We start from the raw sequence: 25697 nt of genomic DNA, 5'->3' as shown, positions 1-25697 counted from the left end.
CCTGTATAAAATGACCTGTTTTATATGCTCTCAAGTATAGGGTTGTTTGGTTTAAGCAGCTTTACTTGTAATTTGTGGGAGACAGTTTTAGAATCGGATCAGGTTAATTCTTTACGCCATTTGCAATTACAAAGTTTGGAAATCCCATAATGATGTTATTGTAATGACAGTGCCTCACTTTGTTGCATTTGATTCGGTGCAAAGCTAGCTTAGACGAACTCTAGTGGCAAATATTTCCACCATATGGGCCTCTAGGGAGGCACCGTAGCGACATCTACCGTAAGTTCTGAGTTGAGGTCTTGGTAATAGCTCCTATGCTCACGCTCACCCAGGATATAGTAGGGGAGCCCAAGAGATTTTGGGATTTACTAAAGCGCGGCGGATTAATAATATACAGGGGGATACCTTGTACCCGGTTATGTCCTCCAAATATGAGCCCCATATATGTACTTATATGGCCGCGCGTCAAAGATAAAGGAACAAAATAGTAAAAAAAATTCGTCGTAAAAGAGTTAGATTCTTGTCGGTGTAGGTAGCTCTTTCTATTTGACTCTGTCCAGGGCCGCCTCCTTGATTTCCTTATACGACATTACAGCCACCTTTTCTTTTATTTCACACAAACACACACAGAAAGAATCACAAATGAAGAAGTGTTAAAAAGTGTAGGAGAGAAAAGGCAGCTGTTGAGGACAATAGGGAGAGGGAAAATGATTGGTCATCTTATACGACATGACGCTTTTATAAATAACATAATAGAAGGAAAGATTGCAGGCAAGAGAGGAAGGGGAAGGTCGAGGATAAGCTATAATAACACAAATAAAAAACATTGATCATCTGAAATTCTCGAGCGCGTCAGATTAAGGTAGGGTGAGTTAGTTACATGCTAAAACGTGTACATTCCACTAATCTAGCTCCTCTACTAATATTTTCCACTTTTAAATGTCGGTACTCGTCTGGAAGAAGTTGGTAACAATGATAACTTGAGATATAAAATTAAAGAAATTAGAATTTCCACTTCTTCACTGTTTCCCGAAATGTACGGATTTACTATTCTAAGCTGAATAATAATTTCATCAAAAAGTTCATTCAGGCTATTATAATAATAATATACGACGTCCGCCACTTCACCCCTCAATAGATCGCCTTTTTACCTTCCGATTTTTCATACAAAACATAAAGGAAACTTAAAAACTTTGTCAGCCCACTAACTCCTTGAGGCAAGGGTGAAAACCCGACTTTTGTTGTGAAAAGTTTCACAAGTAGGAATATATCACGATAAAATTGGGAATACTAGTGATGGGACATTCCAAAAAACAATACACTCTTTTTATTGGGCAGTCGTGTAAAAAGTGTCGATTTAGTTTTTTTTAATCACTTCTGATTCAGCTAAGAAATCGATATTTCTTCTTCTCTGTCGTATCGCTCTTGACAGAGCGGTCGTGGTCATATTGAGGCGTCCGCATCGGCAGTAGAGGCGGACACAGCTCTTCGATCTCCCGCCATCTCTCCCTGTTGGCAGACTGTCTGGCACAGTCAGATACGCGGTATCCCACTGTGGAGTTTATTTGGTCAGTCCAGCGCATAGGTGATTCTGCCGCGCGATCTGATTTCCTCCTTGTACGACCAGTCGCTTTATGAAATGAAATGAAATCATTTATTTTCAGGCAACTATTGGCCCACAGATAAATACCTTAATAACTAGCATACATATTATTACAAAATATATTTTAAATCTAAAAACACAATTATGGCTGCAATGCAGTTCGCAACCCCGCAGTGTCAGGGAGCCGGCCGCGGAACCGCCGGAACTTGACACCCTTCGGCCAAAACTCCTCCTTTATGAAGTCGTTATCTCGCCTAGAGACATGAAGAAACCGATATCTGGTATATACCTAATTCAGATTTCTGCGGGTTATTTATAAGGTAGCTGCAATACGCGTTACTTCCCCGACAAAGTGATTATTTTTGTGGTATGGCGGCGCCGGTGTTATAAAAATTAGGAATATATTAAATGCAATAGGTATGATATTTTTTTTTGTTTTAATAGTTTCGGTAGATTATAAAGAGATGTTCTATTTTTACCCGACTACGGCAACGCAAAAGGAGGGTTATGATTTCGACCGGTATGTATGTGGGTATGTATGTATGTATGTATGTTCATCTGTTCCCTCATAACTTCTAAAGTATTTATTATAATTTAACAAACGATGTGTCATTCGAATCGTCTTAATCGTCCGCTGGTTATAGGCTATATGGCGTCACAAAAAAATGAACACTGCGCCCTCTAGAGGTCATAAAGTCACGAACCAAAAAAACTAAAATTAAGTAATGATGATGTGTTATACATCATTGGAAAGAGCTCAAATAGCACATTTCAAATATATAAATATTGTTAGCTTTTGCATCCGGCTTTGCTTGCATGCGCCAGATAAAACATTAATTTATCGGTTAGGTGATTCGAACTATGAATCTACAAGCGCTCTGGATTCTATCCGCGTGTTACGCGACTACGGCGATACAAGAAGGTTTTTGCAAAAGAAATTTGTTTGGCCGCTATACATGGTGTTTTTTTAATGTCCTGCAACATTTTATAACGTGAATAGGCATAGAAGTCCTGATCAGCCAAAATGTATGAAACAGTCAATTTTTTTACAAAATACGTACGCGTTCCAGAGCCGGGCGCCTTCGGCGCCCTCATACTAAAAGAGTCGGGCGGAGCCCGACGTACGCGTTCCAAAGCTGGGCGCCTTCGGCGCCCTCATACTAAAAGTGTCGGGCGTAGCCCGACGTACGCGTTCCAGAGCCGGGCGCCTTCGGCGCCTTCATACTAAAAGAGTCGGGCGGAGCCCGACGTACGCGTTCCAAAGCCGGGCGCCTTCGGCGCCCTCATACCAAAAGAGTCGGGCGTAGCCCGACATACGCGTTCCAAAGCCTGGCGCCTTCGGCGCCCTCATACTAAAAGAGTCGGGCGGAGCCCGACGTACGCGTTCCAAAGCTGGGCGCCTTCGGCGCCCTCATACTAAAAGTGTCGGGCGTAGCCCGACGTACGCGTTCCAGAGCCGGGCGCCTTCGGCGCCTTCATACTAAAAGAGTCGGGCGGAGCCCGACGTACGCGTTCCAAAGCCGGGCGCCTTCGGCGCCCTCATACTAAAAGAGTCGGGCGTAGCCCGACATACGCGTTCCAAAGCCGGGCGCCTTCGGCGCCCTCATACTAAAAGAGTCGGGCGGAGCCCGACGTACGCGTTCCAAAGCCGGGCGCCTTCGGCACCCTCATACTAAAAGTGTCGGGCGTAGTCCGACGTACGCGTTCCAAAGCCGGGCGCCTTCGGCGCCCTCATACTAAAAGAGTCGGGCGTAGCCCGACATACGCGTTCCAAAGCCGGGCGCCTTCGGCGCCCTCATACTAAAAGAGTCGGACGGAGCCCGACGTACGCGTTGCAAAGCCGGGCGCCTTCGGCGCCCTCATACTAAAAGTGTCGGGCGTAGCCCGACGTACGCGTTCCAAAGCCGGGCGCCTTCGGCGCCCTCATACTAAAAGAGTCGGGCGTAGCCCGACATACGCGTTCCAAAGCCGGGCGCCTTCGGCGCCCTCATACTAAAAGAGTCGGGCGGAGCCCGACGTACGCGTTGCAAAGCCGGGCGCCTTCGGCGCCCTCATACCAAAAGAGTCGGGCGTAGCCCGACATACGCGTTCCAAAGCCGGGCGCCTTCGGCGCCCTCACACTAAAAGAGTAGGGCGTAGCCCGACGTACGCGTTCCAGAGCCGGGCGCCTTCGGCGCCCTCATACTAAAAGAGTCGGCCGTAGCCCGACGTACGGGTTCCAAAACCTTCGACGCCCTCATACTAAAAGTGTCGAGCGTAACCCGACATACGCGGTCCAAAGACGGCCGCCATCGGCGCCCTCATAGGCACTAAAGGAGTCGGGCGTAGCCCAATATAGGCGGCGCTCTGCGTGTATTTCTGTACTGAGGACGCCCTCGCAAAAGTAATATAAAGTGACTTCAAAAAGTTAGTAACTAAATCATGACTCCAAAATTAATTAAATAAAAAATAAGTTCAAAAACTATAACCCGACTACTGCAAATCGCGCTCTAAAAAGTATGAAACAAGATAGAATTCTTATCTAAAATTATCAAGCAGAAAATATTATATATGTTACCATTTTTTTTTATATAAAAATACGACGCAATATAATTTACTGAATTTTTTTATATATTTACAGAGATTCAGAGGATAGCCGTGGTCGTATGCCACATTACTTTTAAGTTTATAATCGTGGCATACGACCACGGCGATCCTCTGAATCTCTGTAAATATATAAAAAATTCAGTAAATTATATTACGTTGTATTTTTATATAAAAAAAAATGGTAACATATATAATATTTTCTGCTTGATAATTTTAGATAAGAATTCTATCTTGTTTCATACTTTTTAGAGCGCGATTTGCAGTAGTCGGGTTATAGTTTTTGAACTTATTTTTTATTATGGCATAAGGTTTATTTTATGAAATACCTAAACTAAGCTAAGGTTAAGTAGGTTTTTAGCACCTCCTAAATAGTTTAATTAATATTGTTATTGAACTCTCAACGTCCAATATAGCCGACGATAGCAGTTGGAGAAGGTAACTGGTCTACTGGCGCCTCGCTCGAAACCGCAGCCGGCCCAGACTCTGATGCACCGTAATGCGAAGCCCTCAACGAATTGTCCTCGATCGCCCCGACGATTAATTAAAAGATTCCGAGTATAAAAAACTGACTTTTATTAACGGCGTTCTTCATATAAAAATGCTCCTATAACGATTAGGCGGTACAGCTTCGGATCCCTCAGGCTTTCTTCGGTTTTCTTCCTTTTTCCTTTCTTCCTTTTCGGCTGCTGCTGGATTACTGTACGATCCGAAGCGGTGCCGTCTGGCTTTTATACTAAAAATCTAGAAAGAGAATCACCTTCGATAGGGAGATAAAATCAAATCTTAATTCGCGGTTTTTCTCGGTCTCTGATTGGCTAGTCACTTAATACGGTCATTTTCGGGTGAATTTTCATTATCTCCATATCGCATCGCGACTCATATTATAAATATCTAATTAACTATCGACTTAAAACTATTACAAATAGTTAAACACGTTACTTAGCTACAAAAATAAACAACAACGAGCTCGGTAATCCCTTCAACCTATCCACGAGCGATAACAAAAGGCTTACGGATCACGAACAATAGGCGTTTTATTACCCCTTCGCCCGCTCGCAGGGCTTTGTTTGCTTGTTTTGCCTTACGATTCTTATCTTACTGGGTAACTAGGCTAATGATTTACAATATTTACAAACATTGTCATGATGTAACTCTAACGGATAATGACCTATTAAAGGAAACATGCTAGTTTCATTGTGAAAATTGCGCTATACTGTCGCGCTAAGCCTGGATTTGATCGACCAATGGGAACGTGTCGTGCTGTCCCTTTCATTTCGCGACTTCCTTGTCTTGACCCGCCCACTTTGGTTGACCAATGGCAGCGTCTACATTAATTTGCCTAGTTTATAGGGATTACTTAGGATTCCGAAAATAAGTTTAGTCATTTTTACCTATCGTACTAGGTGACCTAAAACTTAATACGAGCTTACGACTTAACTAACGAATATTACAAGTCCTTATATCTATTAACAATCTAATCGCGGTTTCCCTACCTATCTGTAAATCTTTATTTCGAATACAGCCTTAATCGAATTTATTTTAAATCTAGCTTAGACTAATCCGCGCCTTGTCGTAGCGTCGCTAACAATTGTCATTGGTAGGCATAAGGTTGTCTGGAAGAGATCGCTCGTCAGCGATGAGACCGCCTGTTGTTACCTATGTCTTCATGTATTATGTGTGTCTCTGTAAATGTTTTTGAAGTTGTAAAGTAGATAAAGATCGACGCATTATCATTTGCTCAAAAATTAAAGTGGAAATGGTGTGGCCATACAGCACGAATGCATAAAGACAGGTGGGCAAAAATAACCACCCTATGGCGGGGCCCGTCGGGGATAAGGAATAGAGGGAAGGCTAAAGAAAAATGGCTCGACGAAATCGTGGCTACAGCCGGGCAAGACTGGTCACAGAAGGCAAAGGACAGGAAAAACAGGCTGAATCTGGAGGAGGCCTTCACCTCTACAAAATAATTATATATATATTTTTTTAACTTATTAAACTTTTTATGTAACATGTAAAGGCTTTTTATTTTTATTTTATTTTATTTTTTATAGTAGATAATGAGAATATGTAATTTTGTATTGTATATAATATCGCCCATAATTTCCTCTACCTAGAATTTCCACTGGCAACCCATCACTAGCACACCTACTCGTGGCGGACTTTTAAAAGGCTTTCTTTGTAACTCATTTAAGTAGAACTCCAATGCTCACGATTTTTCAAAGATTACGATATAGGCTTACTGGGCTATCACCGCGAAAATCGAAGTTCGCAAATTGCGGGCATTTTTCTCTGTCACTCTAATTACGCCTTCATTGGAGTAAAAGAGAAAGATCCCCGCAATTTGCGAATTTCGGTTTTCGCGGTAGCCGCTCTGTACTGGTGCTCGGCGCGGTCCCAGTACATGTCATCTTGAAACTTAAGTTATTGTTAATAGAGTTGACAGCAGGGTGTCGTCTATTGGGCATTAGCATGTCGACAACTAGTACCACCACCTTACCTACTTAAACAATCTTTTGGCATTGTTACAGTAAACTTACATTTCTTACAAAATCATGTTCTTATTTTCCGTACAAACTTCCAGGCCAGTTACAGTGCTAATGTAACGTAAAATGACACTATTAAAGAGCTTTTGTGTCTTCTAAATTTTTGGCAAGCCAAGCAGGGGAGCCTTGTAAGATTTAAAGCTTCGGAGTAAAGAAACAAAACAGAATATCAGCTACGTATTTATGATGATTCCTCTTAAAGGATGACTCACGATAGGACGATGTGGATCCGGACCGAGGCGAAGGACATTTTCGTTTTCTATAGAGGGTCATTCTTTGAGAATATATGTCTACGGTTGGGTCTGATTGCATCTTTTCATTGATTTTTTATCATCATCATTGGCCTTTTCATCCTTTTCAGATGTTTATTACAGCTGCTGTGTATTTCGAGAGTCGCATCTTTTCTGGTGAACAAACCGATGCGGGCTCTGCACTGCTTCCCACAAATCCCAGAACGGTCACAAGTAAATTTGGCGTTAGCTGGAGGCGCCGGTTGTTGTTGATTTTGTGTGGGTCGCGGTAATTAGACAGCAGATACATTTTTTGAGAATGACCGTTGAAAGCATCAAGTATATACCTGTCCCGGAATCCAGGACAATTTACACTTCGATAGCTAAAATTCGGGAGCAAACGAAAAAGCTGGGCTTTTCAAACAGCATTTTATGACAACTAGTGTAAAAAACAAAAGGTAAAACAAAATACCATAAAACATAGACAAAATATATAAAAAGTATAAAAAACATATAAAAACTCGAATTAGTCCTCGACAATACCTAACCATCGATCAGTCATCATCTTCTTCAATTCTCATCTACTCAAAGGTTAACTGGAAGAAATCCCTTAAAGGGATAAATTCGTCTTTGTACTGTCTATCCTGTGCCATAAATTTGTATTTTGTACAATAAAGAGTTTATACATACATACATAAATAGATAACGAAGTATCGGACGCCTCGGCCCGGGCCATTCATTCCTTAAACAGACCACCTGAATCAATTTTGACTCTTTTTTTGGGCAGTCGTGTAATAAAAAGTTTTTTTTTATCTGTAGCTCTGTCTCCCTTCTTTACTCCTGTGTTCAAAAACCGCATTAACTTGTTGCACAAATGGACATGTTTACCCGCATTGCACTGGCCAAGTTATTTTTAAACGTAGTAAGTTTAACGACGTACAAGTTAACCTAAACCTGTGTACATAGGTAAGTATAACACTTCAAACTCTGATAAAATTTGTAACAGAAAAAAAACAGCCAAGTGCGAATCGGACTCGCGCACGAACGGTTCCGTACCATTACACAAAAACGGCAAAAAAATCACGTTTGTTGTTTGGGAGCCCTAGAGACTTAAATATTTATTTTATACTGTTTTTGGTATTTGTTGTTATAGCAGCAACAGAAATACATCACTTGTGAAAATTTTAACTGTCTAGCTATCACATTTCATGGTTTCAAATTATAGTTCCAATTTGAGCCATACAACTTACTGTATGAAATATTAAAGACGCTATCCTTCGTTAGTTCCAATTTTCACCACCGCATGCGCTGCGATCGCTTTACGTACCCCCACCATGCACTTCGCACGTACCTAATACACCTAATAGTTACACCTACACAAAACAGCGTGAGCTATCTTCAAGGTCCTTAGAGCAATTAGTAAATGCTCTAAGTCAAGGTCTAACCAAATTAGAGACATAAACTGTAATAAGTTGTGGGCCCTATTCGGATTTTGATATTAGATATCGTTTAGACATCACCAAGATACGATAACGATACGTTTAAGATCTAACATGTCAAATTTGACATTTGCGCGATTCTGGAGATACTCTTGAACGATTTCCACAGGCCACTTAGAGAATCCAATTCACATCTAAAAGATATCTTACTCTATCTAACGTAAAAGTGACATTGGTTGCCCGAATTGCGCTGCAAAAGAGAACTAGTTGATATATAAACTATAACGTATCTAGAATGGTTCTAGTACGTGTCGTCTCTTGTGAATATCTTGAAGTTCGAATACGGCACAATGTATTAAGGTACCGTTTGTACCTACTGGCGAGTGCATTGCTATCGCATATAGATATGTCAGTGTCAAGAGTGACGTATCTTCAAACAGAAATGTCATTTTGACACAGTCGTATCAAAATGAGATCAAAACTGTAATGTAATAAGTTGTATCTGAACCAGGCTTTTCTAGTCCTGCGTGTTATGGGTAAATTGGATAATAACTAGGTATAATTATAACCTATTTTCACACTGTTCTTTTTAGGGTTCCGTACCCAAATTCTAAAAACGTGACCCTATTACTAAGACTCCTCTGTCCGTCTGTCTGTCCGTCTGTCCATCTGTCAGTCACCAGGCTGTATCTCACGAATCGTAATAGCAAGACAGTTCAAACTTTCACAGAAGATGTATTTCTGTTGCCGCTATAACAGCAAGTACTAAAAACTAAAAGAAATATCATATACTAAGAAAAAGTGACCAAGACCTTCAGTGCCCCAGGCTGGAATCGAACCAGCGTCCTCTCATGCTATCTAATACTTACTAAAAAGTACGGAACCCTCGGTGGGCGAGTCCGACTCGCACTTGTCCGGTAATTTTAGTCGCTAAAGCCTGAAACGAAACAAGACTCATTACAGAAAGTAATTACAAGTTCTAGAAAAAAGGAAAAAAAACGAGCCAAGTCGGTCGTTCCTAGGTTTCAATGCGGAGGTTTAAATTGAGATGATTACTGTAATTCATTCAGTTGGAGGAAAGTTCTTCGGTGGTTTGTAATTTTCGAAAGATAAGAGGTAATTACATGTAGGTACTTTCCTAAAGCCTAGCCATACAAATGAAAAATCCAAAATTTGCCATAGACATTTGAACCTATAGGAAATAGACTAGTTGATTTTGCGTTGTTGGAAAACTGAACGAAACGAAGTAAAAGCGACTTTATTCCTATTGAATATGGTTTAAATTTCATCGAACTGAAGAGGTACTGTAGATAGGACCTTGGGCCTTAGGAGGAAAGGTAGGTGGTACAGAAAAAAGAGGGATCCATCTCTTGCTGAGTATAGAAGACGTATATAATCATTAATCCGTGACATTAAAGGGGCCCACTGATTAACAGTCCGCCGGACGGTATCGGCCTGTTAGTTGTTCGGAACTGTCAACATTTTGTTCTAACTGATAGGCCGATACCGTCCGGCGGACTGTTAATCAGTGGGCCCCTTAAAGGAATCGGTCGGGTTTAGACTTGCGGTATTGAATTTTAGAACGTAATCGGTACCTTAAGAGGAATGTTCGTGCGTCTAAGTGTGTATATAATTATACCGGGTGTGGCCTGTAATACGAGCAAAAAATTAAACTGTAGGCTGTACTTCTCATACTGACCAACATTTGTTCAGCAACTTTTAAAAATAACTTGTGGTTTGATTTTTAATACACTTTAAAGTTTATTCTAAGACGCAATGTATTGCGAATTTTGTTATGTTTAAGGCGTGACAAGCAAAGTCAATCACAATGATATGGCGTGGCGATGGCGTCCATTGAAGATAGTATTTATTTTGTATGAAAAATAGGGAGTCTAAATAGTTCACAATATTTAAAAGTTGTTGAACAAAAGTGTCACCGTTTGAGGAATACAATCTATGCTTTAATTAATTGCTCGTGTTACAGGCCACGCCCAGTATATTTTTCGCTTTGCCGTTATTTTTCTCCCGAAAGTCTAGGGTTTCCTTTGATATCTAATATTACGGTACGTTAATATGTAAATGATACTATACTTCAGTGCATAGTTAGTCAGATTTAATTTTGAATGAAAAAAGTTATCGCTACTTTTGAGGAACATTTCTAATCTGAACAAAAACTGACTATAGCTACGGACTTCGTTATTAAGTAGACCTCTATCCGAAGATTTATCTCCGATTTTCCCCAATATCACAAATTGCGGCTAACACCTGACTCAATAAAAACGCGTAAGACGCGGGAAAATTACAGCCAGTCCGTATAAATCATTTTCTATTAGATTCGATATCGCAGATACCCGTGTCAGGCCGAACATATTGCGTTTTATCGGTACATATCGGGGTTGGAGAAACCAATAGGTTTCTATGCTCACACATGTTTTTGAAACGATATTTTATTTGATGGGTACATCCCTAGTAATAATAATGGGAAAGTAACTCTGTCTGTCTGTTTATCATTGTGTAACTCTTCATGTTTATAACGCTGAGCCTGTTCAGTAAAAAATCGATGTGAAGATAGTTTGAGGCCTGGGAAAAGACATACTGCCGTATTCGAACTTCAAGATATTCACAAGAGACGAGGCGTACTAGATCCATTCTAGATACGTTATAGTTTAGATATCAACTAGTTCTCTTTTGCAGCGCAATTCGGGCAACCAATGTCACTTTTACGTTAGATAGAGTAAGATATCTCCTCTTCTTCCTCGCGTTATCCCGGCATTTTACCACGGCTCACATAGGAGCCTGGGGTCCGCTTGACAACTAATCCCATGATTTGACGTAGGCACTAGTTTTTATAGAGTAACATATCTATTAGATGTGAATTGGATCTCTAAGTCATATCCTGTGGAAATCGTTCAAGGGTATCTCCAGAATCGCGCAAATGTCATATTTGACAGGTTAGATCTTAAGCATATCGTTATCGTATCTTGGTGATGTCTAAAAGATATCTAATAGATGTCTATTTCAAAATCCGAATCGGGCCCATAGGATATAGGCGCGCTGTTCAAAATACCGTACAAAAATAGACAACGTAAACGCGAATGCTAGTCACGATATCAAATGAAATTTACACTAAAACACTAGAGCACGATGCCGAATATACCGTTAAGAGGCCAATATATTATACTACTCTTTGTAAGAGGCCCACTGATTAACAGTCCGCCCGACGGTATCGGCCTGTACCAAGGAAGAAAGAATGAGCGCTCTTTGTTTTGTGGCATGAACGTTAGAACAAAATTCTGACAGTTCCGAACAACTGACATGCCGATACCGTCCGGCGAACTGTTAACCAGTGGGCCCCTTTAAACGGATCCCCACTATTTTTGTTACACCACGTTCAATTAACGCTCAATTAAATCTACACAAACTGCCGGATTCGAACATTAAGATACGTCAGTTAATAGATCTGAAAACGATATGGATTAGATGTGTCAGTGTCAAAAGTGACGTATTTGTTTGAAGAAACGTCACATTTGACACTGACATATCTAATCCATATCGTTTCTAGATCTATTATTTGACGTATCTTAAAATTAGAATCGGGCCGAAACTCCGTAAAACTAAGCTGAAAGTGAACTCTACCTGGTTATTCTTAAAGTAATTAAAGTTGCTTAAAAGCCTCCCGATTAACCAAATACGTGGCGTACCTTACCTAATGAATAAGTTTTAATTAGAAGGCAACAAAGAAAGTGTTTAGATTCCTTAATGTTTAGTCGAATTGAGTTAGGTGCGTTGGGGTTATTCCGATTGGAGTTGAGAGTAATGATCGTGATTTTAAACGTCAAACTTCTAAGTATGAAATTATGACGTATAAATAACACTTGCACTGCGTATGCTATGAAAATCGACTTATCTCGGTCTAACTTATTAGGGTATGTCACAAAAACAACTACTGCTAGCGACATGAGCAAACGGCAAGAGTTCCGATAAACATAGCGTCTAGAATATATTCTGTATCTTTAGGTATTTAAAAAAGAGAAAACGAAATCTACCCTCAAATGGCTTCTTCTTGGGGGTAGATGAAAACATTATGTGGTCAAATAATGTAGGCTAAAGTCAGGTAGTTCAGTGACAGGTCCAGGTGGTTTTGCCTTTAATTTCGCGTCGCTGATTTTTGCGTCGTATCAAGTTAATCTCTAATTCATTTCCTGAATCGCGCCGTTTGTGTAATGTAGATCTCGCGAACTCCCGTGGCTCCGCAGTGTAGTGTAATGCATTTTCTGACATGTTTGAAATACACCATAATTATGATCGGTTAATCAATAAATGTTATACATAAATAAGGTACCCGAAAATGTACAAATTATTTGTTTACTTTTATTTAAGTAGAGTAAGATACAGAGTATTAGTGATGTCAGGGTCTTCTTATCGGTAAGGTGATTTGAAAATTACGGAATTCTATCGTTTTCAGAATAACCCCAATACACCTTCTAGACTGACAGATAATTGAACGAATGTTCTGGTCTTGTTTTGAAGTTTTAATCGGTTTAAACTTAACAGTCTAATTGAAGTAAAGTGAGTAGGTAGATAGGTAAAGTCACCATCAGATATATCGGAGCGGCCAAGGTGCTCACAAATATCTGAACACGCCTCTATAGTCAAGGCGTTAGAGTGCGTGTTCAGATTTTGAACACCTTGGCCGCTCCGATATATCTGACGGCGACTGTACGTAAAACATTAGCATTCCATTCGGTTTGTTGGCGTGTGAGTAAATTTAATGGTCTCTTTAGGGGTTTTTCATTCAAAAGGGTTATTCAGACCGTCTAGAAGGCAAAATGACTATACCTTTCACAATAAGCAGGTATATTTTAACTCTGTACCTAATTTTATGACACTAGATTTTTAAGCATCCGTAGACTAAGGTAACCACTTACGACAGACGCGTTGTAGGCAAGCATATTATGTGACGTCCCACGGGTAAAGGTACCTTATGGCGGTTGGAGCTTACGTTATTATTAACGCCGATCTAATGTTATTGCGGCGCTATGCGACGTAAGCGCCAGCCGCCTTAAGGTACTTTTTGTCGTGGAACGTCTCATATTTGATAATAAAAATTGAGGCAGATCTGGCAAATATCTTATAAAAATGAAATTATAAATGAAAACATATTTCACAAAGAACATAATTTCTATGTTCTTAAGTTACGGACATAAATATATATTTAGGTACTTTAATTTTCGTGGTATTACGAATATATAATGTAGGTATATGTGATGTTCATAATTGACAATTAATATCAGTCGTATCCATCATTATAAGAGGGAGTTAAATACCTAATTCTAATATATTTTTATTAGTGAATAGAATCAGGCGTTACTTTGCGGAAATCCATATTAATTAAAACCAAAATATTACTTTGCTAATCCGCGTAAAAAGATAACGTGCTAGTCAATCAGTGCTAACCCGTTATACTTACTTGCGTATTTTTTGCATGCAATTAATGTTCCCCTCCCACCGCAAAAATAAATACGCAAATAAATATAACAAACCACCACCAAAAGAATAATACTCGACACGTGTTTCGCCTCTCTACGAGACATCCTCAGGAGCTGTTGACGTCCGGGAACGGGAACGGAGTCCGGGAACGGTTTCCGTTGCCGGACGTCGCCCGTCGTACAATACGCAAGTAAGTATAACGGGTTAGCACTGATTGACTAGCACGTTATCTTTTTACGCGGATTAGCAAAGTAATATTTTGGTTTTAATTATTTTTATTACTTTTCGTACAACACCAACTATTTCTATATTCTACAACTTTCACCCTTATTCTCATTACCCTAAAGTATATTTTAAATAAACTTCAAAATTAAAAGCTGTAGATATTTTGAAAAACTCCAGAGCCGTGTCGATTTAATGAGGAACCTATTGTAAGAAGTTTCTAGATAATATTATAGTTTCTTTAGGGCTTTCAGTGCTAAGAAATTTTCAAAGTTTATTTACTTTTAGCGGAGAAAATACAAGTAAAATACCTTAGACTAATGATCTGAAGACTTGAAAACTTAATAAAATAAAATAAATAAGAACGCAAAAAATCAATTGCAAAAATCTTGAGAGAATGATAATGGATGAAGATCGGAAAGTGAAAAGAGCATACCTGGGCCGGCCAGCAGGAGTTTTTCATTGCAAATGCTATGCAAGGTTATGCTTGGTCTGACTCTTAAGACGAAACAGGAGCTGAGTTTTAAATATTTTAGGTAAATATACCCGTCTAGCTAACGGAAGCGGCTCCTAAATCTAGTGCGATAAGGACTCAAAAATCGTGGTTTCGTACTCGACTGTTTCCTCCTCCAAAACTTAACCAATCGTAACCAAATTTGGAAATCTATATGATTATGAAATTATCTATGTCAGACCGTTTTGCTTTTTTGGCTAATTGATATCAGTTTTGAATACTACGCCTCTTATTGCGGCATAGTCAATGAGACCATTTTGGCAATTTTTGAATGGCTTTCTTAAAAAACAAAAATAATATCAAAAAAGTCAAAACGGTTCGACACAGATATTGACAATATTAATCTGTGTTGAAAAAAATCATTGTTAAGAATAAGAATAAGAGAAGTTTATTAGCACAAATAATAATAACTAATAACACAAAACTAAAATTCAATTACATAAATATTTGTGCCAAAAGGTCCTCACTCAGCTTATTGTCACGTTGTGTATCCTAGGACTTGTTCTAGCATCAAAACCCACGGAGGAAACAGTCGAGTACGTTTGTATGGAGAAATGACCACTCATGTTGGCTCTTAAGTCCATTTTACTAATGGGAGGAACAAAATTCACTTTAAACTAGAGTCTGAGTATGGGGCCCAATACATTCCACGACTCTTCTCTTTCCGAACCAGAGACAAAACATGCTCCAGACTGAGCATAGTCGCGTTACTCCCTCTGCCACGTATACGGTAATTTTACTCCATGTTCGAGTCGAAAGTGTATATATGTGACGTCCGTGTCTTTGAACGGACCAATCACGGCACGGGATTTCGCTCACCTCGTCCCGCGCACCCCCGCATTTTTGGCATCATCGGTTGCATGAAATAATTGCTCTGAACTCGGTCTAGAGGATTCCTAGTCTTTGTTCCGAACAGACTATAGTTTAAAATTTTAAACTAAAACTTTTCCCCTCACTATTTCTAAGCAAATTCCTAACATCCCCATTTGCTAGTAAATTCTTTACCTAATTAGATACCTTCGCGCTTGCTAGCTATTCCAATTGCCTAAACGTTGGCAAGTCGATCGCTTAGATAAACTAGTTAATGTGTGATCAAAGTTACAAAATTCAAGTAAGATCAATGTGCAGAAGACCGTCTATCAGGTAAGTCCGTCTACTAGAGGCCCGATTCGGATTTCGAAATAGACATCTATTAGACATCTTTTAGACATCACCAAGATACGATAACGATATGTTAAAGATCTAACCTATCAAATTTTACATTTGCGCGATTCTGGAGATACTCTTGAACGATTTCCACAGGATATAATTTAGAGATCCAATTCACATCTAATAGATATCTTACTCTTTCTAACGTAAAAGTGACATTGGTTGCCCGAATTACGCTGCAAAAGAGAACTAGTTGATATCTAAACTATAACGGATCTAGTACAGTCGCCATCAGATATATCTGAGCGGTCAAGGCGTTAGAGTGCGTGTTCAGATATTGTGAACACCTTGGCCGCTCCGATATATCTGATGGCGACTGTACGTGTCTTCTCTTGAGAATATCTTGAAGTTCGGATACGGCAGTAGGTCTTATGTTGCTTCTAACACTTGTACTCCCTCTGGGACAGTAGTACTACCATCTAGTTCAACTGGTAGTACAAATAATACACCCTAAGGTCACTAGTACTACCAGTAGTACTAGTGACCAACTTACTCACTCACAGTAGGTCAGTAGAGCAGGACTGAAGCTGACTTTTCTGGCTGTGTCCAAGCGAATTGCGTATAGGGTGACCAGTATACTTATTGGCCACTCCTTACAAATCAGAAAAAAACAAGCCAATTGAAATGTTATTATTCAGAGTGGCCAATTACTATACAGGGTGGCCAAAAAAATGTACATTCCTGTTGCCAGGCGGGTTTTAGGATTATACTGAGCAACTTTTACTTACCAACCGCGAAATGGCGAAAAAAAATTTACCTCCCATTGAAAATGGACCAACCAAAATATATGAAACAGCCAAATTTTTGTGCGCGATTTTGGGGTTGGTCGCATTAAAGAGTTTGACTCATCTGTGCCTGATTAGCGATTAAAACTCTTCTTAACACACCATTATCAAAATTACATCTAAAGACTAGCGTACTAGGGTCCATTGTACCTTAACTTCGAAAATAGAGTTAAATCTACATAGACCGGTGAAACAAAAGTTGAGAATTTTCAGAAAAGCTTTTACGTCAGCTCATTTAGTAAATAAGGCTTCTTTATTTAACACTGAGTGTCCTGACTTCCTAAACGAACTAAATTTACTATAGTCTGGCAAGCCATTTATGTCAGCAGAAAAAGGCGGCAAAAAATGTTGGTGTGTATGGTTTGACACCCGTGGAAATTTTGATTTAACGCCTTTTTCTACTGACAAAGTGGATTTTCTAGAGTATACACGGTGTAACATGAGGAAACCTAATAATTTTAACCACACATTTCTGAGGTCAAATGAAGGAAAAAATTTAATATGAGTTTAGGTCAATTTCACCAAAAAAAATTTTTTTTGTTCTGTTTTTGCAATGTTTTTAATGTATACGTACATAAAAACTAAATGTTATTGGTAAACTTGTCACTTAAAATTGATATTTACTTTTTTTTTCGTAAAATCTACTTTTTGCAAAGTGTTACTTGTCACTTTTTGACATCTATCAATAAGGATATTTAGACTACGTCCCATAGCAGCAAAATCACCATCAAAAAGGCCTTTTACACTATGTAACAATAAAAACTTGTTTTTAAATAAATATTATATCTGAAATTAGGCGAATTTCAAAAAAGTTTAAAGAAAATTTTTGTCTCTAAATATGATCAGGAATACGCTATTAAATTAATATATAATATAATAAATTATTCGGTTTCCTCATGTTACACCGTGTATGTACAGGGTGGTTAGGTCATTGGAGCTATAAATGGGATGATCCAACTTTGTGTTATTGTTATTTCGTCCCGTTGTCCAAGGGACGATATAATTTGTTGCACAGTTTATTAAAAGAAATGTTGTATCGCTTTATATGTAAAATATTACTATACGACTATTCGTACCACAATAAGGCATGTGCTATTTGGTAATCTTAAATACCATAAAATCACGGCTCGGTTTGGGAAATGAATTAGAGACTCACTAGAGTCACTAGATATGAAATAGTAAAGATATGTGACGTTCCACTGCAAAAGGTACCTTATGGCGGCTGGCGCCGCGATTCGGGAAATTAATTAGATATTCACTAGATACGACATAGTGAAGATATTATCTTTACTATATCGTTTCTAGTTAATCTCTAATTCATTTCCCGAATCGCGTCGTCAGGCTTGTATGTGTTTTATTTTCCTGGAAAACTAATCATAACTACTATAACTATGGCAACGAGTAACACTAAAAAGTAGATTCACCCAGATGCAAAAATCTGGATAGCAAATAAAAGTTACTTTTGTTTGACACACATGTATTAAGTACAGCTTTATTGAACATAATTATTTATTGTCAAAAATAATTTTCACACAACGAAACATAGAAAAAAAACTGACAGAAATTTTACAGAGATGATGAGACAATCTTTTGTAGGTCTGCTACATCTGCTCACATCTGAAAAAGATTTTTTATTTAGTACTTTGTTTTGTAAAAAAAAATAATGGTACTAAATATAGTCATACCAAACCAAGAAAATTCTGTAGCGATTTTGATAGCCACGCAGTGCAAAGTGTGATTTAAAATGTCAAACGTCTATGAAATTATGACGTATGAATAACATTAACGGATCAGCCACGACATCGAGCGACTTGCGACGGCGGCAGCGATAACCTTAGGTTGAAGCGAGAGGTCCGATCGCTGTGTCACGCTCCAACCTATGGTTATCGCCGCCGCCGTCGCAAGCCGGTCGATGTCGTGGCCGAGCCGTAAACTGCGCGGGCTATCAAAATCGCTGCAAACTTTTCTTAATCTAACTCTTCATATATTTTGTAAGGTGTAACTATTTCTTGTTATGTAATTGCCTACTTCAATTATTAGGCAATTCATTAACTCTTTTAACTCAACCCCCCTTTGCACTCTCTTCAGGAATGATTTCCGACATACAAACTATCCTATGTCCTTACCCGGGACTCAAACTATCTCTATACCAAATTTCAACTAAATCCGTTCAGCGGCTTAAGCGTGAAGAGGTAACAGACAGACAGACAGAGATACAGACAAAATTTTAACTTTATAATATAATAATAATATATATGACGGATGACGGTGTTAACATTGTTATGGCAGGTGTCCGGACCTCTTTTACAAATAGCCCAGTCTCATTGTCCACCCAAACATCAATCCATAAACCGGTATACTGTTCACTTTTTCTACAATAGTCCCAATGCCTGCTGCGACCGGTTCACGGGTGTCTATTGTTGCGCCTGTGAACGGGTTCCAGCAGGCGTTCTACATGACATTAAAACTCTCCAAAGGGCCTCTACGTGTTGGATCTATATCCCCACGCAAGCCTATCAAAAGACCGGGATCTATAGGCCCGTGAAGTCCAAAAAGGAGATATAATATAATAATATATGACTCGACGATCATTGTTTCGATAGTCGTATCAGCGAATGGTCTCATAGCGAAGAGTCTCGACCAACAAGAGACTCTCGCTGGGTGGTTGGATTAAGGGTCAGATGCAGAAGGCGGTAATTTTGGACACGGCACGTATAGTACGTCGGTTCCTCACTCTGCGGCCCTGACCACCGGCAGCCGGCGGCACCCTAGGTTAGGTTTTTTATAATGTGTTTATATGTATTTTTTATTGTTTTGTAAGTATTTTTATATGTTACTCTTATATTCATATTATAAAAACCCTAGACTAAGAAGAATGATAAATAAAGAGAATATAACTTTATAATATATTAATAATAAGTATGGATTGTTGTATGTAAGAACCACTTACTTGTTACTTATTAAAGGTTGTGGGCGGTGATCCGAAGTTGAGGGAGAAGTTGAACGAATGCCCTTTCTTATTCAAACTGCAAACAAAAATTATAAACACATAATTAGGGTTAAAACAATGTAATAATTATGAACACATAATTAGGGCTAAAACAATGTAAGAACAGGTTAAATACTCCACCGACGAACCTTGCCTTTACAAGAATATCTACCTAGAAGGTCAATGTGGAGAAGACCGACCAAAATTTCCGCCCGTCTCTTCTTTCTCGCGTTGTCCCGGCATTTTGCCACGGCCACAGATCATGTTGGAGCAATAAAAGAGCTTGTAGACGGTCTTACCTGATAGATGGTCTTCTCCACATTCTTAGCAAGAATAACGACAAAAGTACTTACGGTTTCGGCTTTTTATTCTTTTTTGTTCTGAAATGAAAAAGTTATTCGTTGAAAATTAGGTTATCATTATCCCTACACCTTCTAAAACAAAGTCCTCCGCCGCGTGTTTGTTTGTATGTATATTCGCGATAAAGTCAAAAACTACTGATGCTGGTAATATTCAACTCATATAATAAAATTACTCATCTAGGGCCAAAACCCAGAGAGGTAAATATCGAGAACATTTCTATCCTCTAGCCGGCCAGACGTCAAAACGTGCCAAGTCAAATGCAATTTTGATTTGTCAAAATAATGATTCAAATTGGAATGGAACGGGAGAGCTTTTAATAGGCCTCTGGGCGGCTAGTGGCAATGGAAAAATGGCCACTAATGTATCCTCTTAAGAGTGACCCAGGGGAACGTAACCATGGCAACAACTGACAAAAATTTAATCCACCCAAATACACAGAAATAAATTAATAGTTTAAATAACACTAGAAAAACACGCTTCATATCTGATCGTGCTCCAAATCCATTACGTGACATTTCTTACAAGTGCAAACACGACTATGATACGATATTCCATTATGGGATGCCAGTGCCTATCTTCCAGCTTCATCATCAGACCTTGAAACCTAATCGTGGTCACAGTTCATTACAAGACTTTTCTAACAAATCCAAACACAGCTATGATACGATGTTCCATCATGAAGTTCCAGTTCATATCTTCCCATCTCTGTTCTCCATCATCAGATCAGTTCGACAGTACCATATTATTGTATTGTCATCAGAACTACATACAGCTGCCAATTTTCATGACGCTACGATCCTTGGGAGATGGTTAAATTAGTCACCTTAGATTGCATTACATAGTTATAGTTCGTTTGTTTTAGCATTAGAAATAAGGTAAACAATCTTGATGTGTCTTTTAATTGAAAAACACATTTTAAAAATAAGTTACGATAAATATGTAACAATTATGAATCTAATACGATCTTTTATAGGCTTCTGCTTTCATAAGTAATAGTTATTGATTTTAAAAAAGTGTTTTTCAGTTAAAAGACATGTCAAAATCGCTTACCTTCTTTGAAGTTCTTTCTAATGCTAAAAAAAACGAACAATAGTTACATACAGGTCGACCTAATAAAAGCGTGTTAAAAAAAAATATCTGTGTGGAAACATAACTCACTTCTTTGGATAATGTATGGTGACTCCCTTCGGCGTAACCCGTTGCCTGCAGGGCTCGAATTTCCCGCAATTGCACCCCTTATCCGGTACCAGACCTTCATGACAGCGGTTCGGTACCGCTTTTATTCTGAAACATGGCAAAATTTTGGAATTGTGGGAATCTGTTCAAACATGACACTGATTTAAACTTTCACGAATTTTACTAATTAAAAGTAACTATTATAACTATTTATAACACCAACATACGGGGACAACGCCGTCCTCGAAACGTTGGAGGTAAATCTTAAAACTTAAATACGCGATTAAGTCCGTCGTAAAATTTAATAATGTGTAAAAATCGTAAAAGTTTAAATCTGTGGTATGTCATATATATTTTATGTTTGATTCCAAGGAAATCAATCTGCAAATGAAATTCACTTTATAATTTTATATAACACGGCGGAAAATATTGCTACTAAAGCGTAGTAGACGATAGACTACGGCGTAGCACTTGGTGCGTCGCTAGCAAGGACTGAAAAACCGCAAAAGACCGGTAACCTAAAATAAAGGTATCAATTGAATAGGTACCCAACAGTAATGGTACCCGAATAAAACGGAAAAATACTAGTACCTAAAATAAAGGTATCAATTGAATAGGTACCCAACAGTAATGGTACCCGAATAAAACGGAAAAATACTAGTACCTAAAATAAAGGTATCAATTGAATAGGTACCCAACAGTAATGGTACTCGAATAAAACGGAAAAATACTAGTACCTAAAATAAAGGTATCAATTGAATAGGTACCCAACAGTAATGGTACCCGAATAAAACGGAAAAATACTAGTACCTAAAATAAAGGTATCAATTGAATAGGTACCCAACAGTAATGGTACCCGAATAAAACGGAAAAATACCAGTACCTAAAATAAAGGTATCAATTGAATAGGTACCCAACAGTAACGGTACCCGAATAAATAGAATTTAACAGGTACCTTTTTGAAACGGTACCGTTAAGGCTAACCTTTTGAAGTAGGTAAGAGTACCCGACCGAAAAACAAACCGCACAATACGGCTGTCCCATATCAAAACCTAGTAAATGACTTTCTCACTGAATTTCTCAAAATTTGTTTTTATGTTATTTGGACTAGCGTTGAAAATGTCGGAAAAAATCAAATGATTTATTCGAGATTTTATGAAATTTTCGTTTTTTCCGTTTATTTCGGATTTTTAAAGAAAAAAACCAACCGACTGATAAGTATAATGACACAACTGTGACAACTGAACTGAACTGACACTGTCACCGATCCGATGTCAAATGTCACCAGTATTGAGAAAAATAACCCCGAACACCACCACCACTTCCACCACCACTTCGGGTTCAGTAAACCCGAAGGACGCTAACGGTTAACTCAGAAAAATAACCGATTGAAACCTGTTTAAATCGCTTTTTTCGTTTTATTCGGAAAAATTTAAGCGGTAAATCTCATGGTTTTTTTCTGTAAAAATCCGAAAAAAACGAGCCGTTTGGAAAGAAACGGGATTTTTTCCGGAAATTTTCAACGCTAATTTGGACCCACCAAGTAAGTCCTCACCCGATTACAAAGACACCTGCTCAAAAATCGGCATAAACAACGGAGATTTTGACACCTCCAAACCTAGTAAGTAGCATGTGTAGTGACGGTTTAACATTATAAAACTCAGCAAGTCACAAATTCCATATCAAAACCTAGGAAGGGACTGAGACATACTAGGTTTTAGCGTGGTTATCCAGCAGACTTACTAGGTTTTTGAACTGGGTTGACGTGCGGAGGCACTGCGCCTGCCCCATATTAAAACCTAGTAAGGGTTCAAACAGAATTTTAACACCCAATTACAAGAGCGTAATATGCTATAATTTAAACTTTAAAGTATGCTACTGATACAGATAAAAATAATTCCAAGTAGTTACCACCATCTCACCCACTAGGTATTTATCACCAAAGTTTGGTGGTAAATACCTAGTGGGATTTTTTTTTTTCAGTTTTTGTAGTGGTAAAAAGTGAGAAAAACATCTCAGTTGTTACCACTGGTAATAACTTGGTGGTAACTAGTGGGAAAAACCCCGAAATGTCTTGAATATTGATAAGTGATACACCATCAGGTTCACACCTAAAACGAGCACTTACTAGGTAGGTATTGGAGTGGGAATATGTAACACAAAACATCGGTGCTCACGTTTTCAAAGTTAGTAAGGGGCATAAACGTGTATAAATACAATATTATTATATAATATTGATGTTGATATATGGAATAGTTACTAAGTAGTTATTCATGTAGGTACGTTTCTTGTATTAAAATTTAAAACATTTTTTGAGGCTGACACATTTTATCTTGTTACGCCTTCTGTAAAATTTGGTCTGATGCACTTACTGGGTTTTGCTATGGGACAGCCGAATAATGGCTTGTCAGATTTACTTCCAAGTTCAAACATTTGACACATCACATCACAACGCCCATAGAATGTAAACGTGCATGGCTATTGAAATTATAAATAAAATTCCGTAATAATATAAGGGCTTGTCAAGTACTTAAATCAGTATTTCGCTTTTTTAAACATAATTTTGAAAATTTGTTTTATATCATATATATGGGCATGGCACACTGCGTCCGATTCGCACGTCGCTCCGAAGTTTGAGCGAGACAACGCTATGCGCGTATTATAGTGATATCCCGCGCGCACGTCGGGTCGTGCGAATTGGACGCAGTGTGCCGTGTGCCATGCAAATAATATAAGTGCCATGCCCCATAATAGTAATAGAATATTTTACGATAATAATTTATCATGTATTACTAGTTACCTATTTTTTTTTAAGCAGTGTTGTGACCGAGTCTGTAGTTTCGATTCATATGACATTTCCGTAAGTTGATAACAATCGATTATAAATGTATAACAATAAACGATAGGTAGGTACATCAGGTTAACTACAATTAGTAATATAAATAAACGAAACAATGCTAACAAATAATACAAACATGCATAAATCCAAACACATTTCATGTGATGTGTTGCCAAGGCCAAGCGCATTATGTATAAAGCTTTTACACTAGAAAGTTATCAGATCCCGTAGTAGGTACCAAGAATTTAACTTTGTAACGCTACGTCTTACGTAGGCGAACAACGCGCGAACGCGGCGCGGCGCGGCGCGGCGAAAGCGGCCGCCGCCGCGCCGCGCCGCGCCGCGCCGCCTGACATTCGCGTGCAAATCGCGCCGCACCGCGTTCGCAACGAGATCGTTTACGTAGGACACTTCTATGGGCATCAAAGGATTGATTTCGCCGCGCCGCGCCGCGCCGCGTTCGCGCGTTGTTCGCCTACGTAAGACGTAGCGTAAAAGTCCTAACTTCTTACTCTATAAAGTCAACATCTTGGTCAAACAGTAGGGGCGGGCCTACCTTCAAATGTTGATTAAATGCAAAATAGCTAGTTTTTTCCACTTTTTGTTACTTGTATGAAATGCATAATCGGCTCACAAAACACATTTCCACAATTACATTCCATGTATATACCTACTACGGGCGTAACGGGCGGTCACCGAGGGGGGATGGGAGGAGTTGTTAGAATTTTGATTTCATTTCGATTGATGTAATTTCAAAATGACGTTATCAGTCGGGAGCTCGCCTACTAAGGTACTTGAAACGGTGTCTCAAGTCTCAACCTCATCACTACAAACTTCAATACACAAATGTCAAACAGTATTCGGTTGACTGAATATTGACGACTCTAAACTCTTGACTTGGGACTTCCGAATGATCCTTGGAACATGGCGGATCGTGCTGCAGACATTTATTTTTATTTTTAATGTATAATTTAGATATCATATTACGCAGTGAATATTATGTTATGTGAGTGGGTATTATGTTAGTGCAAGTGTGACGGGAGCGGGGAAGTCAATGAAGAATTCTTCTGGAAATACGAATAAGCAACCAATTCTTGGATATCATTCGGCGGTTCGTGGTCTCGGCCGCCATTACGCTTTGTACTGCTGCTCCAGCTATCCTCCAGTGCATCGTGAAGGCCTATCACCGTACATCATGCAATAATACTTTGTCATCATTTTTGAATTCTGCACTCCCTGAAACCTATAAAACGACACCCATGATGACTTTTATGTCAAAGTGCACGTCAGATTGGTTGATTGGTACTGGTGACCACCTTCCAGCTCGATCATCAGACCCTGGGTATCACCTAGTGTCAAAGATCTTGTCGAGACTAATCAAACGAGCCTAAACACGAAGTGGTTTAAAGTGACATTCCATTTCTAACTGCAGCTGCAATACTGTTCATTTTCTATGGAAATTGACAATGACAGCGACGCGTTTCCATAGTAAAATGAACAGTATTGCAGCTGCAGTTAGAAATGGAATGTCACTCTTAGTTGCATGCTTGATTGGTACTGGTGACCACCTTCCAGCTCGATCATCAGACCCTGGGTATCACCTAGTGTCAAAGATCTTGTCGAGACTAATCAAACGAACCTAAACACGAAGTGGTTTAGTTGCATGGTTGATTGGTACTGGTGACCACCTGCCAGCTCGATCATCAGAC

The sequence above is a fragment of the Cydia fagiglandana genome, chromosome 23, assembly GCF_963556715.1.
Source record: "Cydia fagiglandana chromosome 23, ilCydFagi1.1, whole genome shotgun sequence".
NCBI lineage: Eukaryota > Metazoa > Arthropoda > Insecta > Lepidoptera > Tortricidae > Cydia > Cydia fagiglandana.
Note: the sequence above shows the minus strand (reverse complement) of the source record.